The sequence below is a fragment of the Amblyomma americanum genome, chromosome 5, assembly GCF_052857255.1.
Source record: "Amblyomma americanum isolate KBUSLIRL-KWMA chromosome 5, ASM5285725v1, whole genome shotgun sequence".
Classification (NCBI taxonomy): Eukaryota; Metazoa; Arthropoda; class Arachnida; order Ixodida; family Ixodidae; genus Amblyomma; species Amblyomma americanum.
Window position 1 is genome coordinate 21,256,556 of NC_135501.1, and position 13,246 is coordinate 21,269,801.

The following is a 13,246-nucleotide window of genomic DNA, read 5'->3' on the forward strand; positions in this document are numbered from 1 at the left end:
CCGGTAGGCATCTCGGTGAAGCGGGTGGCTGATAATAGAATCCCGTCAGCAGCAGCGCCTGAAACAGCATGAACGGCGAGTGGAGTGGCATTTCATCAGCAGTGTCGCGGCCAAAGAGGAGGGTGAAAGCCGCACGCCTTATGTAGGTGTCCTAATCAGCTGACATTGTTGCGTGGTGCCGGGTCAGAAGGCTGGACGCCTCCAAAAACGGCTGCCGTGCGCACAGGTACTCTGTACAACAGCTGCAGATGTCAAGAATCCATTCAGCGGCAGCAGCTTACGGATCCGGTAGGCATCTCGGTGAAGCGGGTGGCTGATAATAGAATCCCGTCAGCAGCAGCGCCTGAAACAGCATGAACGGCGAGTGGAGTGGCATTTCGTCAGCAGTGTCGCGGCCAAAGAGGAAGGTGAAAGCCGCACACCTTACGTAGGTGTCCTAATCAGCTGACATTGTTGCGTGGTGCCGGGTCAGAAGGTTGGACGCCTCCAAAAACGGCTGCGGTGCGCACAGGTACTCTGTACAGCGGCTGCAGATGTCAAGAATCCATTCAGCGGCGGCAGCTTACGGATCCGGTAGGCATCTCGGTGAAGCGGGTGGCTGATAATAGAATCCCGTCAGCAGCAGCGCCTGAAACAGCATGAACGGCGAGTGGAGTGGCATTTCGTCAGCAGTGTCGCGGCAAAGAGGACGGTGAAAACCGCACGCCTATGTAGGTGTCCTAATCAACTGACATTGTTGCGTCGTGCCGGGTCAGAAGGTTGGACGCCTCCAAAGACGGCTGCCGTGCGCACATGTACTCTGTTCAACGGTTGCAGATGTCAAGAATTCATTTAGCGGCGGTAGCTTACGGATCCGGTAGGCATCTCGGTGAAGCGGGTGGCTGATAATAGAATCCCGTCAGCAGCAGCGCCTGAAACAGCATGTACGGCGAGTGGAGTGGCATTTCGTCAGCAGTGTCGCGGCCAAAGAGGACGGTGAAAGCGGCACGCCTTATGTAGGTGTCCTAATCAGCTGACATTGTTGCGTGGTGCCGGGTCAGAAGGCTGGACGCCTCCAAAAACGGCTGCCGTGCGCACAGGTACTCTGTACAACAGCTGCAGATGTCAAGAATCCATTCAGCGGCAGCAGCTTACGGATCCGGTAGGCATCTCGGTGAAGCGGGTGGCTGATAATAGAATCCCGTCAGCAGCAGCGCCTGAAACAGCATGAACGGCGAGTGGAGTGGCGTTTCGTCAGCAGTGTCACGGCCAAAGAGGACGGTGAAAACCGCACGCCTATGTAAGTGTCCTAATCAGCTGACATTGTTGCGTGGTGCCGGGTCAGAAGGTTGGACGCCTCCAAAAATGGCTGCCGTGCGCACAGGTACTCTGTACAACGGCTGCAGATGTCAAGAATCCATTCAGCGGCGGCCGCTTACGGATCCCGTAGGCATCTCGGTGAAGCGGGTGGCTGATAATAGAATCCCGTCAGCAGCAGCGCCTGAAACAGCATGAACGGCGAGTGGAGTGGCATGTCGTCAGCAGTGTCGCGGCCAAAGAGAAAGGTGAAAACCGCACGCCTTATGTAGGTGTCCTAATCAGCTGACATTGTTGCGTGGTGCCGGGTCAGAAGGTTGGACGCCTCCAAAAACGGCTGCCGTGCGCACAGGTACTCTGTACAACAGCTGCAGATGTCAGGAATCCATTCAGCGGCGGCAGCTTACGGATCCGGTAGGCATCTCGGTGAAGCGGGTGGCTGATAATAGAATCCCGTCAGCTGCAGCGCCTGAAATAGCATGAACGGCGAGTGGAGTGGCGTTTCGTCAGCAGTGTCGCGGCCAAAGAGGACGGTGAAAACCGCACGCCTATGTAGGTGTCCTAATCAGCTGACATTGTTGCGTGCTGCCAGGTCAGAAGGTTGGACGCCTCCAAAAACGGCTGCCGTGCGCACATGTACTCTGTACAACGGTTGCAGATGTCAAGAATCCATTCAGCGGCGGCAGCTTACGGATCCGGTAGGCATCTCGGTGAAGCGGGTGGCTGATAATAGAATCCCGTCAGCAGCAGCGCCTGAAACAGCATGAACGGCGAGTGGAGTGGCATTTCGTCAGCAGTGTCGCGGCCAAAGAGCACGGTAAAAGCCGCACGCCTTATGTAGGTGTCCTAATCAGCTGACATTGTTGCGTGGTGCCGGGTCAGAAGGTTGGACGCCTCCAAAAACGGCTGCCGTGCGCACATGTACTCTGTACAACGGTTGCCGATGTCAAGAATCTATTCAGCGCCGGCAGCTTACGGATCCGGTAGGCATCTTGGTGAAGCGGGTGGCTGATAATAGAATCCCGTCAGCAGCAGCGCCTGAAACAGCATGAACGGCGAGTGGAGTGGCATTTCGCCAGCACTGTCGCGGCCAAAGAGGACGGTGAAAGCCGCACGCCTTATGTGGGTGTCCTAATCAGCTGACATTGTTGCGTGGTGCCGGGTCAGAATGTTGGACGCCTCCAAAAACGGCTGCCGTGCGCACATGTACTCTGTACAACGGCTGCAGATGTCAAGAACCCATTCACCGGCGGCAGCTTACGGATCCGGTAGGCATCTCGGTGAAGCGGGTGGCTGATAATGGAATCCCGTTAGCAGCAGCGCCTGAAACAGCATGAACGGCGAGTATAGTGGCATTTCGTCAGCAGTGTCGCGGCCAAAGAGGACGGTGAAAGCCGCACGCCTTATGTAGGTGTCCTAATCAGCTGACATTGTTGCGTGGTGCCGGGTCAGAAGGTTGGACGCCTCCAAAAACGGCTGCCGTGCGCACAGGTACTCTGTAAAACAGTTGCAGATGTCAAGAATCCATTCAGTGTGGGCAGCTTACGGATCCGGTAGGCATCTCGGTGAAGCGGGTGGCTGATAATAGAATCCCGTCAGCAGCAGCGCCTGAAACAGCATGAACGGCGAGTGGAGTGGCATTTCATCAGCAGTGTCGCGGCCAAAGAGGACGGTGAAAGCCGCACGCCTTATGTAGGTGTCCTAATCAGCTGACATTGTTGCGTGGTGCCGGGTCAGAAGGTTGGACGCCTCCAAAAACGGCTGCCGTGCGCACATGTACTCTGTACAACGGTTGCAGATGTCAAGAATCCATTCAGTGTCGGCAGCTTACGGATCCGGTAGGCATCTCGGTGAAGCGGGTGGCTGATAATAGAATCCCGTCAGCAGCAGCGCCTGAAACAGCATGAACGGCGAGTGGAGTGGCATTTCGTCAGCAGTGTCGCGGCCAAAGAGGAAGGTGAAAGCCGCACGCCTTCTGTAGGTGTCCTAATCATCTGACATTGTTGCGAGGTGCCGGGTCAGAAGGTTGGACGCCTCCAAAAACGGCTGCCGTGCGCACATGTACTCTGTTCAACGGTTGCAGATGTCAAGAATTCATTTAGCGGCGGTAGCTTACGGATCCGGTAGGCATCTCGGTGAAGCGGGTGGCTGATAATAGAATCCCGTCAGCAGCAGCGCCTGAAACAGCATGTACGGCGAGTGGAGTGGCATTTCGTCAGCAGTGTCGCGGCCAAAGAGGACGGTGAAAGCCGCACGCCTTATGTAGGTGTCCTAATCAGGTGGCATTTTTGCGTGCTGCCGGGTCAGAAGGTTGGACTCCTCCAAAAACAGCTGCCGTGCGCACATGTATTCTGTACAACGGTTGCAGATGTCAAGAATCCATTCAGTGTCGGCAGCTTACGGATCCCGTAGGCATCTCGGTGAAGCGGGTGGCTGATAATAGAATCCCGTCAGCAGCAGCGCCTGAAACAGCATGAACGGCGAGTGGAGTGGCATTTCGTCAGCAGTGTCGCGGCCAAAGAGGACGGTGAAAGCCGCACGCCTTATGTAGGTGTATTAATCAGCTGACATTGTTGCGTGGTGCCGGGTCAGAAGGTTGGACGCCTCCAAAAACGGCTGCCGTGCGCACAGGTACTCTGTACAACGGCTGCAGATGTCAAGAATACATTCAGCGGCGGCAGCTTACGGATCCGGCAGGCATCTCGGTGAAGCGGGCGGCTGATAATAAAATCCCGTCAGCAGCAGCGCTTGAAACAGCCTGAATGGCGAGTGGAGTGGCGTTTCGTCAGCAGTGTCGTGTCCAAAGAGGACGGTGAAATCCGCACGCCTATGTAGGTGTCCCAATCAGCTGACATTGTTGCGTGGTGCCGGGTCAGAAGGTTGGGCGCCTCCAAAAACGGCTGCCGTGCGCACATGTACTCTGTACAACGGTTGCCGATGTCAAGAATCTATTCAGCGCCGGCAGCTTACGGATCCGGTAGGCATCTTGGTGAAGCGGGTGGCTGATAATAGAATCCCGTCAGCAGCAGCGCCTGAAACAGCATGAACGGCGAGTGGAGTGGCATTTCGCCAGCACTGTCGCGGCCAAAGAGGACGGTGAAAGCCGCACGCCTTATGTGGGTGTCCTAATCAGCTGACATTGTTGCGTGGTGCCGGGTCAGAATGTTGGACGCCTCCAAAAACGGCTGCCGTGCGCACATGTACTCTGTACAACGGCTGCAGATGTCAAGAACCCATTCACCGGCGGCAGCTTACGGATCCGGTAGGCATCTCGGTGAAGCGGGTGGCTGATAATGGAATCCCGTTAGCAGCTGCGCCTGAAACAGCATGAACGGCGAGTATAGTGGCATTTCGTCAGCAGTGTCGCGGCCAAAGAGGACGGTGAAAGCCGCACGCCTTATGTAGGTGTCCTAATCAGCTGACATTGTTGCGTGGTGCCGGGTCAGAAGGTTGGACGCCTCCAAAAACGGCTGCCGTGCGCACAGGTACTCTGTAAAACAGTTGCAGATGTCAAGAATCCATTCAGTGTGGGCAGCTTACGGATCCGATAGGCATCTCGGTGAAGCGGGTGGCTGATAATAGAATCCCGTCAGCAGCAGCGCCTGAAACAGCATGAACGGCGAGTGGAGTGGCGTTTCGTCAGCAGTGTCGTGGCCAAAGAGGACGGTGAAAACCGCACGCCTATGTAGGTGTCCTAATCAGCTGACATTGTTGCGTGGTGCCGGGTCAGAAGGTTGGACGCCTCCAAAAACGGCTGCCGTGCGCACATGTACTCTGTACAACGGCTGCAGATGTAAAGAACCCATTCACCGGCGGCAGCTTACGGATCCGGCAGGCATCTCGGTGAAGCGGGTGGCTGATAATGGAATCCCGTCAGCAGCAGCGCCTGAAACAGCATGAACGGCGAGTGGAGTGGCATTTCGTCAGCAGTGTCGCGGCCAAAGAGGACGGTGAAAGCCGCACGCCTTATGTAGGTGTCCTAATCAGCTGATATTGTTGCGTGGTGCCGGGTCAGAAGGTTGGACGCCTCCAAAAACGGCTGCCGTGCGCACAGGTACTCTGTAAAACGGTTGCAGATGTCAAGAATCCATTCAGTGTCGGCAGCTTACGGATCCGATAGGCATCTCGGTGAAGCGGGTGGCTGATAATAGAATCCCGTCAGCAGCAGCGCCTGAAACAGCATGAACGGCGAGTGGAGTGGCGTTTCGTCAGCAGTGTCGCGGCCAAAGAGGACGGTGAAAACCGCACGCCTATGTAGGTGTCCTAATCAGCTGACATTGTTGCGTGGTGCCGGGTCAGAAGGTTGGACGCCTCCAAAAACGGCTGCCGTGCGCACATGTACTCTGTACAACGGTTGCAGATGTCAAGAATCCATTCAGTGTCGGCAGCTTACGGATCCGGTAGGCATCTCGGTGAAGCGGGTGGCTGATAATAGAATCCCGTCAGCAGCAGCGCCTGAAACAGCATGAACGGCGAGTGGAGTGGCATTTCGTCAGCAGTGTCGCGGCCAAAGAGGAAGGTGAAAGCCGCACACCTTATGTAGGTGTCCTAATCAGCTGACATTGTTGCGTGGTGCCGGGTCAGAAGGCCGGACGCCTCCAAAAACGGCTGCCGTGCGCACAGGTACTCTGTACAACAGCTGCAGATGTCAAGAATCCATTCAGCGGCAGCAGCTTACGGATCCGGTAGGCATCTCGGTGAAGCGGGTGGCTGATAATAGAATCCCGTCTGCAGCAGCGCCTGAAACAGCATGAACGGCGAGTGGAGTGGCATTTCGTCAGCAGTGTCGCGGCCAAAGAGGAAGGTGAAAGCCGCACACCTTACGTAGGTGTCCTAATCAGCTGACATTGTTGCGTGGTGCCGGGTCAGAAGGTTGGACGCCTCCAAAAACGGCTGCGGTGCGCACAGGTACTCTGTACAGCGGCTGCAGATGTCAAGAATCCATTCAGCGGCGGCAGCTTACGGATCCGGTAGGCAGCTCGGTGAAGCGGGTGGCTGATAATAGAATCCCGTCAGCAGCAGCGCCTGAAACAGCATGAACGGCGAGTGGAGTGGCATTTCGTCAGCAGTGTCGCGGCAAAGAGGACGGTGAAAACCGCACGCCTATGTAGGTGTCCTAATCAACTGACATTGTTGCGTCGTGCCGGGTCAGAAGGTTGGACGCCTCCAAAGACGGCTGCCGTGCGCACATGTACTCTGTTCAACGGTTGCAGATGTCAAGAATTCATTTAGCGGCGGTAGCTTACGGATCCGGTAGGCATCTCGGTGAAGCGGGTGGCTGATAATAGAATCCCGTCAGCAGCAGCGCCTGAACCAGCATGAACGGCGAGTGGAGTGGCATTTCGTCAGCAGTGTCGCGGCCAAAGAGGAAGGTGAAAACCGCACGCCTTATGTAGGTGTCCTAATCAGCTGACATTGTTGCGTGGTGCCGGGTCAGAAGGTTGGACGCCTCCAAAAACGGCTGCGGTGCGCACAGGTACTCTGTACAACGGCTGCAGATGTCAAGAATCCATTCAGCGGCGGCAGCTTACGGATCCAATAGGCATCTCGGTGAAGCGGGTGGCTGATAATAGAATCCCGTCAGCAGCAGCGCCTGAAACAGCATGAACGGCGAGTGGAGTGGCATTTCGTCAGCAGTGTCGCGGCCAAAGAGGACGGTGAAAGCCGCACGCCTGATGTAGGTGTCCTAATCAGCTGACATTGTTGCGTGGTGCCGGGTCAGAAGGTTGGACGCCTCCAAAAACGGCTGCCGTGCGCACAGGTACTCTGTACAACGGTTGCAGATGTCAAGAATTCATTCAGCGGCGGCAGCTTACGGTTCCGGTAGGCATCTCGGTGAAGCGGGTGGCTGATAATAGAATCCCGTCAGCAGCAGCGCCTGAAACAGCATGAACGGTGAGTGGAGTGGCGTTTCCTCAGCAGTGTCGCGGCCAAAGAGGACGGTGAAATCCGCACGCCTATGTAGGTGTCCTAATCAGCTGACATTGTTGCGTGGTGCCGGGTCAGAAGGTTGGACGCCTCCAAAAACGGCTGCGGTGCGCACAGGTAATCTGTACAACGGCTGCAGATGTCAAGAATCCATTCAGCGGCGGCAGCTTAAGGATCCGGTAGGCATCTCGGTGAAGCGGGTGGCTGATAATAGAATCCCGTCAGCAGCAGCGCCTGAAACAGCATGAACGGTGAGTGGAGTGGCGTTTCGTCAGCAGTGTCGCGGCCAAAGAGGACGGTGAAATCCGCACGCCTATGTAGGTGTCCTAATCAGCTGACATTGTTGCGTGCCGCCAGGTCAGAAGGTTGGACGCCTCCAAAAACGGCTGCCGTGCGCACAGGTACTCTGTACAACGGCTGCAGATGTCAAGAATCCATTCAATGTCGGCAGCTTACGGATCCGGTAGGCATCTCGGTGAAGCGGGTGGCTGATAATAGAATCCCGTCAGCAGCAGCGCCTGAAACAGCATGAACGGCGAGTGGAGTGGCATTTCGTCAGCAGTGTCGAGGCCAAAGAGGACGGTGAAAGCCGCACGCCTTATGTAGGTGTCCTAATCAGCTGGCATTTTTGCGTGCTGCCGGGTCAGAAGGTTGGACGCCTCCAAAAACGGCTGCCGTGCGCACAGGTACTCTGTACAACGGCTGCAGATGTCAAGAATCCATTCAGCGGCTTCAGCTTACGGATCCGGTAGGCATCTCGGTGAAGCGGGTGGCTGATAATAGAATCCCGTCAGCAGAAGCGCCTGAAACAGCATGAACGGCGAGTGGAGTGGCATTTCGTCAGCAGTGTCGCGGCCAAAGAGGAAGGTGAAAGCCGCACGCCTTCTGTAGGTGTCCTAATCATCTGACATTGTTGCGTGGTGCCGGGTCAGAAGGTTGGACGCCTCCAAAAACGGCTGCCGTGCGCACATGTACTCTGTTCAACGGTTGCAGATGTCAAGAATTCATTTAGCGGCGGTAGCTTACGGATCCGGTAGGCATCTCGGTGAAGCGGGTGGCTGATAATAGAATCCCGTCAGCAGCAGCGCCTGAAACAGCATGTACGGCGAGTGGAGTGGCATTTCGTCAGCAGTGTCGCGGCCAAAGAGGACGGTGAAAGCCGCACGCCTTATGTAGGTGTCCTAATCAGGTGGCATTTTTGCGTGCTGCCGGGTCAGAAGGTTGGACTCCTCCAAAAACAGCTGCCGTGCGCACATGTATTCTGTACAACGGTTGCAGATGTCAAGAATCCATTCAGTGTCGGCAGCTTACGGATCCCGTAGGCATCTCGGTGAAGCGGGTGGCTGATAATAGAATCCCGTCAGCAGCAGCGCCTGAAACAGCATGAACGGCGAGTGGAGTGGCATTTCGTCAGCAGTGTCGCGGCCAAAGAGGACGGTGAAAGCCGCACGCCTTATGTAGGTGTATTAATCAGCTGACATTGTTGCGTGGTGCCGGGTCAGAAGGTTGGACGCCTCCAAAAACGGCTGCCGTGCGCACAGGTACTCTGTACAACGGCTGCAGATGTCAAGAATACATTCAGCGGCGGCAGCTTACGGATCCGGCAGGCATCTCGGTGAAGCGGGCGGCTGATAATAAAATCCCGTCAGCAGCAGCGCTTGAAACAGCCTGAATGGCGCGTGGAGTGGCGTTTCGTCAGCAGTGTCGTGTCCAAAGAGGACGGTGAAATCCGCACGCCTATGTAGGTGTCCCAATCAGCTGACATTGTTGCGTGGTGCCGGGTCAGAAGGTTGGACGCCTCCAAAAACGGCTGCCGTGCGCACATGTACTCTGTACAACGGTTGCCGATGTCAAGAATCTATTCAGCGGCGGCAGCTTACGGATCCGGTAGGCATCTCGGTGAAGCGGGTGGCTGATAATAGAATCCCGTCAGCAGCAGCGCCTGAAACAGCATGAACGGCGAGTGGAGTGGCATTTCGCCAGCAGTGTCGCGGCCAAAGAGGACGGTGAAAGCCGCACGCCTTATGTAGGTGTCCTAATCAGCTGACATTGTTGCGTGGTGCCGGGTCAGAATGTTGGACGCCTCCAAAAACGGTTGCCGTGCGCACATGTACTCTGTACAACGGCTGCAGATGTCAAGAACCCATTCACCGGCGGCAGCTTACGGATCCGGTAGGCATCTCGGTGAAGCGGGTGGCTGATAATGGAATCCCGTTAGCAGCAGCGCCTGAAACAGCATGAACGGCGAGTATAGTGGCATTTCGTCAGCAGTGTCGCGGCCAAAGAGGACGGTGAAAGCCGCACGCCTTATGTAGGTGTCCTAATCAGGTGGCATTTTTGCGTGCTGCCGGGTCAGAAGGTTGGACTCCTCCAAAAACAGCTGCCGTGCGCACATGTATTCTGTACAACGGTTGCAGATGTCAAGAATCCATTCAGTGTCGGCAGCTTACGGATCCCGTAGGCATCTCGGTGAAGCGGGTGGCTGATAATAGAATCCCGTCAGCAGCAGCGCCTGAAACAGCATGAACGGCGAGTGGAGTGGCATTTCGTCAGCAGTGTCGCGGCCAAAGAGGACGGTGAAAGCCGCACGCCTTATGTAGGTGTATTAATCAGCTGACATTGTTGCGTGGTGCCGGGTCAGAAGGTTGGACGCCTCCAAAAACGGCTGCCGTGCGCACAGGTACTCTGTACAACGGCTGCAGATGTCAAGAATACATTCAGCGGCGGCAGCTTACGGATCCGGCAGGCATCTCGGTGAAGCGGGCGGCTGATAATAAAATCCCGTCAGCAGCAGCGCTTGAAACAGCCTGAATGGCGCGTGGAGTGGCGTTTCGTCAGCAGTGTCGTGTCCAAAGAGGACGGTGAAATCCGCACGCCTATGTAGGTGTCCCAATCAGCTGACATTGTTGCGTGGTGCCGGGTCAGAAGGTTGGACGCCTCCAAAAACGGCTGCCGTGCGCACATGTACTCTGTACAACGGTTGCCGATGTCAAGAATCTATTCAGCGGCGGCAGCTTACGGATCCGGTAGGCATCTCGGTGAAGCGGGTGGCTGATAATAGAATCCCGTCAGCAGCAGCGCCTGAAACAGCATGAACGGCGAGTGGAGTGGCATTTCGCCAGCAGTGTCGCGGCCAAAGAGGACGGTGAAAGCCGCACGCCTTATGTAGGTGTCCTAATCAGCTGACATTGTTGCGTGGTGCCGGGTCAGAATGTTGGACGCCTCCAAAAACGGTTGCCGTGCGCACATGTACTCTGTACAACGGCTGCAGATGTCAAGAACCCATTCACCGGCGGCAGCTTACGGATCCGGTAGGCATCTCGGTGAAGCGGGTGGCTGATAATGGAATCCCGTTAGCAGCAGCGCCTGAAACAGCATGAACGGCGAGTATAGTGGCATTTCGTCAGCAGTGTCGCGGCCAAAGAGGACGGTGAAAGCCGCACGCCTTATGTAGGTGTCCTAATCAGCTGACATTGTTGCGTGGTGCCGGGTCAGAAGGTTGGACGCCTCCAAAAACGGCTGCCGTGCGCACAGGTACTCTGTAAAACGGTTGCAGATGTCAAGAATCCATTCAGTGTCGGCAGCTTACGGATCCGATAGGCATCTCGGTGAAGCGGGTGGCTGATAATAGAATCCCGTCAGCAGCAGCGCCTGAAACAGCATGAACGGCGAGTGGAGTGGCGTTTCGTTAGCAGTGTCGCGGCCAAAGAGGACGGTGAAAACCGCGCGCCTATGTAGGTGTCCTAATCAGCTGACATTGTTGCGTGGTGCCGGGTCAGAAGGTTGGACGCCTCCAAAAACGGCTGCCGTGCGCACATGTACTCTGTACAACGGTTGCAGATGTCAAGAATCCATTCAGTGTCGGCAGCTTACGGATCCGGTAGGCATCTCGGTGAAGCGGGTGGCTGATAATAGAATCCCGTCAGCAGCAGCGCCTGAAACAGCATGAACGGCGAGTGGAGTGGCATTTCATCAGCAGTGTCGCGGCCAAAGAGGAGGGTGAAAGCCGCACGCCTTATGTAGGTGTCCTAATCAGCTGACATTGTTGCGTGGTGCCGGGTCAGAAGGCTGGACGCCTCCAAAAACGGCTGCCGTGCGCACAGGTACTCTGTACAACAGCTGCAGATGTCAAGAATCCATTCAGCGGCAGCAGCTTACGGATCCGGTAGGCATCTCGGTGAAGCGGGTGGCTGATAATAGAATCCCGTCAGCAGCAGCGCCTGAAACAGCATGAACGGCGAGTGGAGTGGCATTTCGTCAGCAGTGTCGCGGCCAAAGAGGAAGGTGAAAGCCGCACACCTTACGTAGGTGTCCTAATCAGCTGACATTGTTGCGTGGTGCCGGGTCAGAAGGTTGGACGCCTCCAAAAACGGCTGCGGTGCGCACAGGTACTCTGTACAGCGGCTGCAGATGTCAAGAATCCATTCAGCGGCGGCAGCTTACGGATCCGGTAGGCATCTCGGTGAAGCGGGTGGCTGATAATAGAATCCCGTCAGCAGCAGCGCCTGAAACAGCATGAACGGCGAGTGGAGTGGCATTTCGTCAGCAGTGTCGCGGCAAAGAGGACGGTGAAAACCGCACGCCTATGTAGGTGTCCTAATCAACTGACATTGTTGCGTCGTGCCGGGTCAGAAGGTTGGACGCCTCCAAAGACGGCTGCCGTGCGCACATGTACTCTGTTCAACGGTTGCAGATGTCAAGAATTCATTTAGCGGCGGTAGCTTACGGATCCGGTAGGCATCTCGGTGAAGCGGGTGGCTGATAATAGAATCCCGTCAGCAGCAGCGCCTGAAACAGCATGTACGGCGAGTGGAGTGGCATTTCGTCAGCAGTGTCGCGGCCAAAGAGGACGGTGAAAGCGGCACGCCTTATGTAGGTGTCCTAATCAGCTGACATTGTTGCGTGGTGCCGGGTCAGAAGGCTGGACGCCTCCAAAAACGGCTGCCGTGCGCACAGGTACTCTGTACAACAGCTGCAGATGTCAAGAATCCATTCAGCGGCAGCAGCTTACGGATCCGGTAGGCATCTCGGTGAAGCGGGTGGCTGATAATAGAATCCCGTCAGCAGCAGCGCCTGAAACAGCATGAACGGCGAGTGGAGTGGCGTTTCGTCAGCAGTGTCACGGCCAAAGAGGACGGTGAAAACCGCACGCCTATGTAAGTGTCCTAATCAGCTGACATTGTTGCGTGGTGCCGGGTCAGAAGGTTGGACGCCTCCAAAAATGGCTGCCGTGCGCACAGGTACTCTGTACAACGGCTGCAGATGTCAAGAATCCATTCAGCGGCGGCCGCTTACGGATCCCGTAGGCATCTCGGTGAAGCGGGTGGCTGATAATAGAATCCCGTCAGCAGCAGCGCCTGAAACAGCATGAACGGCGAGTGGAGTGGCATGTCGTCAGCAGTGTCGCGGCCAAAGAGAAAGGTGAAAACCGCACGCCTTATGTAGGTGTCCTAATCAGCTGACATTGTTGCGTGGTGCCGGGTCAGAAGGTTGGACGCCTCCAAAAACGGCTGCCGTGCGCACAGGTACTCTGTACAACAGCTGCAGATGTCAGGAATCCATTCAGCGGCGGCAGCTTACGGATCCGGTAGGCATCTCGGTGAAGCGGGTGGCTGATAATAGAATCCCGTCAGCTGCAGCGCCTGAAATAGCATGAACGGCGAGTGGAGTGGCGTTTCGTCAGCAGTGTCGCGGCCAAAGAGGACGGTGAAAACCGCACGCCTATGTAGGTGTCCTAATCAGCTGACATTGTTGCGTGCTGCCAGGTCAGAAGGTTGGACGCCTCCAAAAACGGCTGCCGTGCGCACATGTACTCTGTACAACGGTTGCAGATGTCAAGAATCCATTCAGCGGCGGCAGCTTACGGATCCGGTAGGCATCTCGGTGAAGCGGGTGGCTGATAATAGAATCCCGTCAGCAGCAGCGCCTGAAACAGCATGAACGGCGAGTGGAGTGGCATTTCGTCAGCAGTGTCGCGGCCAAAGAGCACGGTAAAAGCCGCACGCCTTATGTAGGTGTCCTA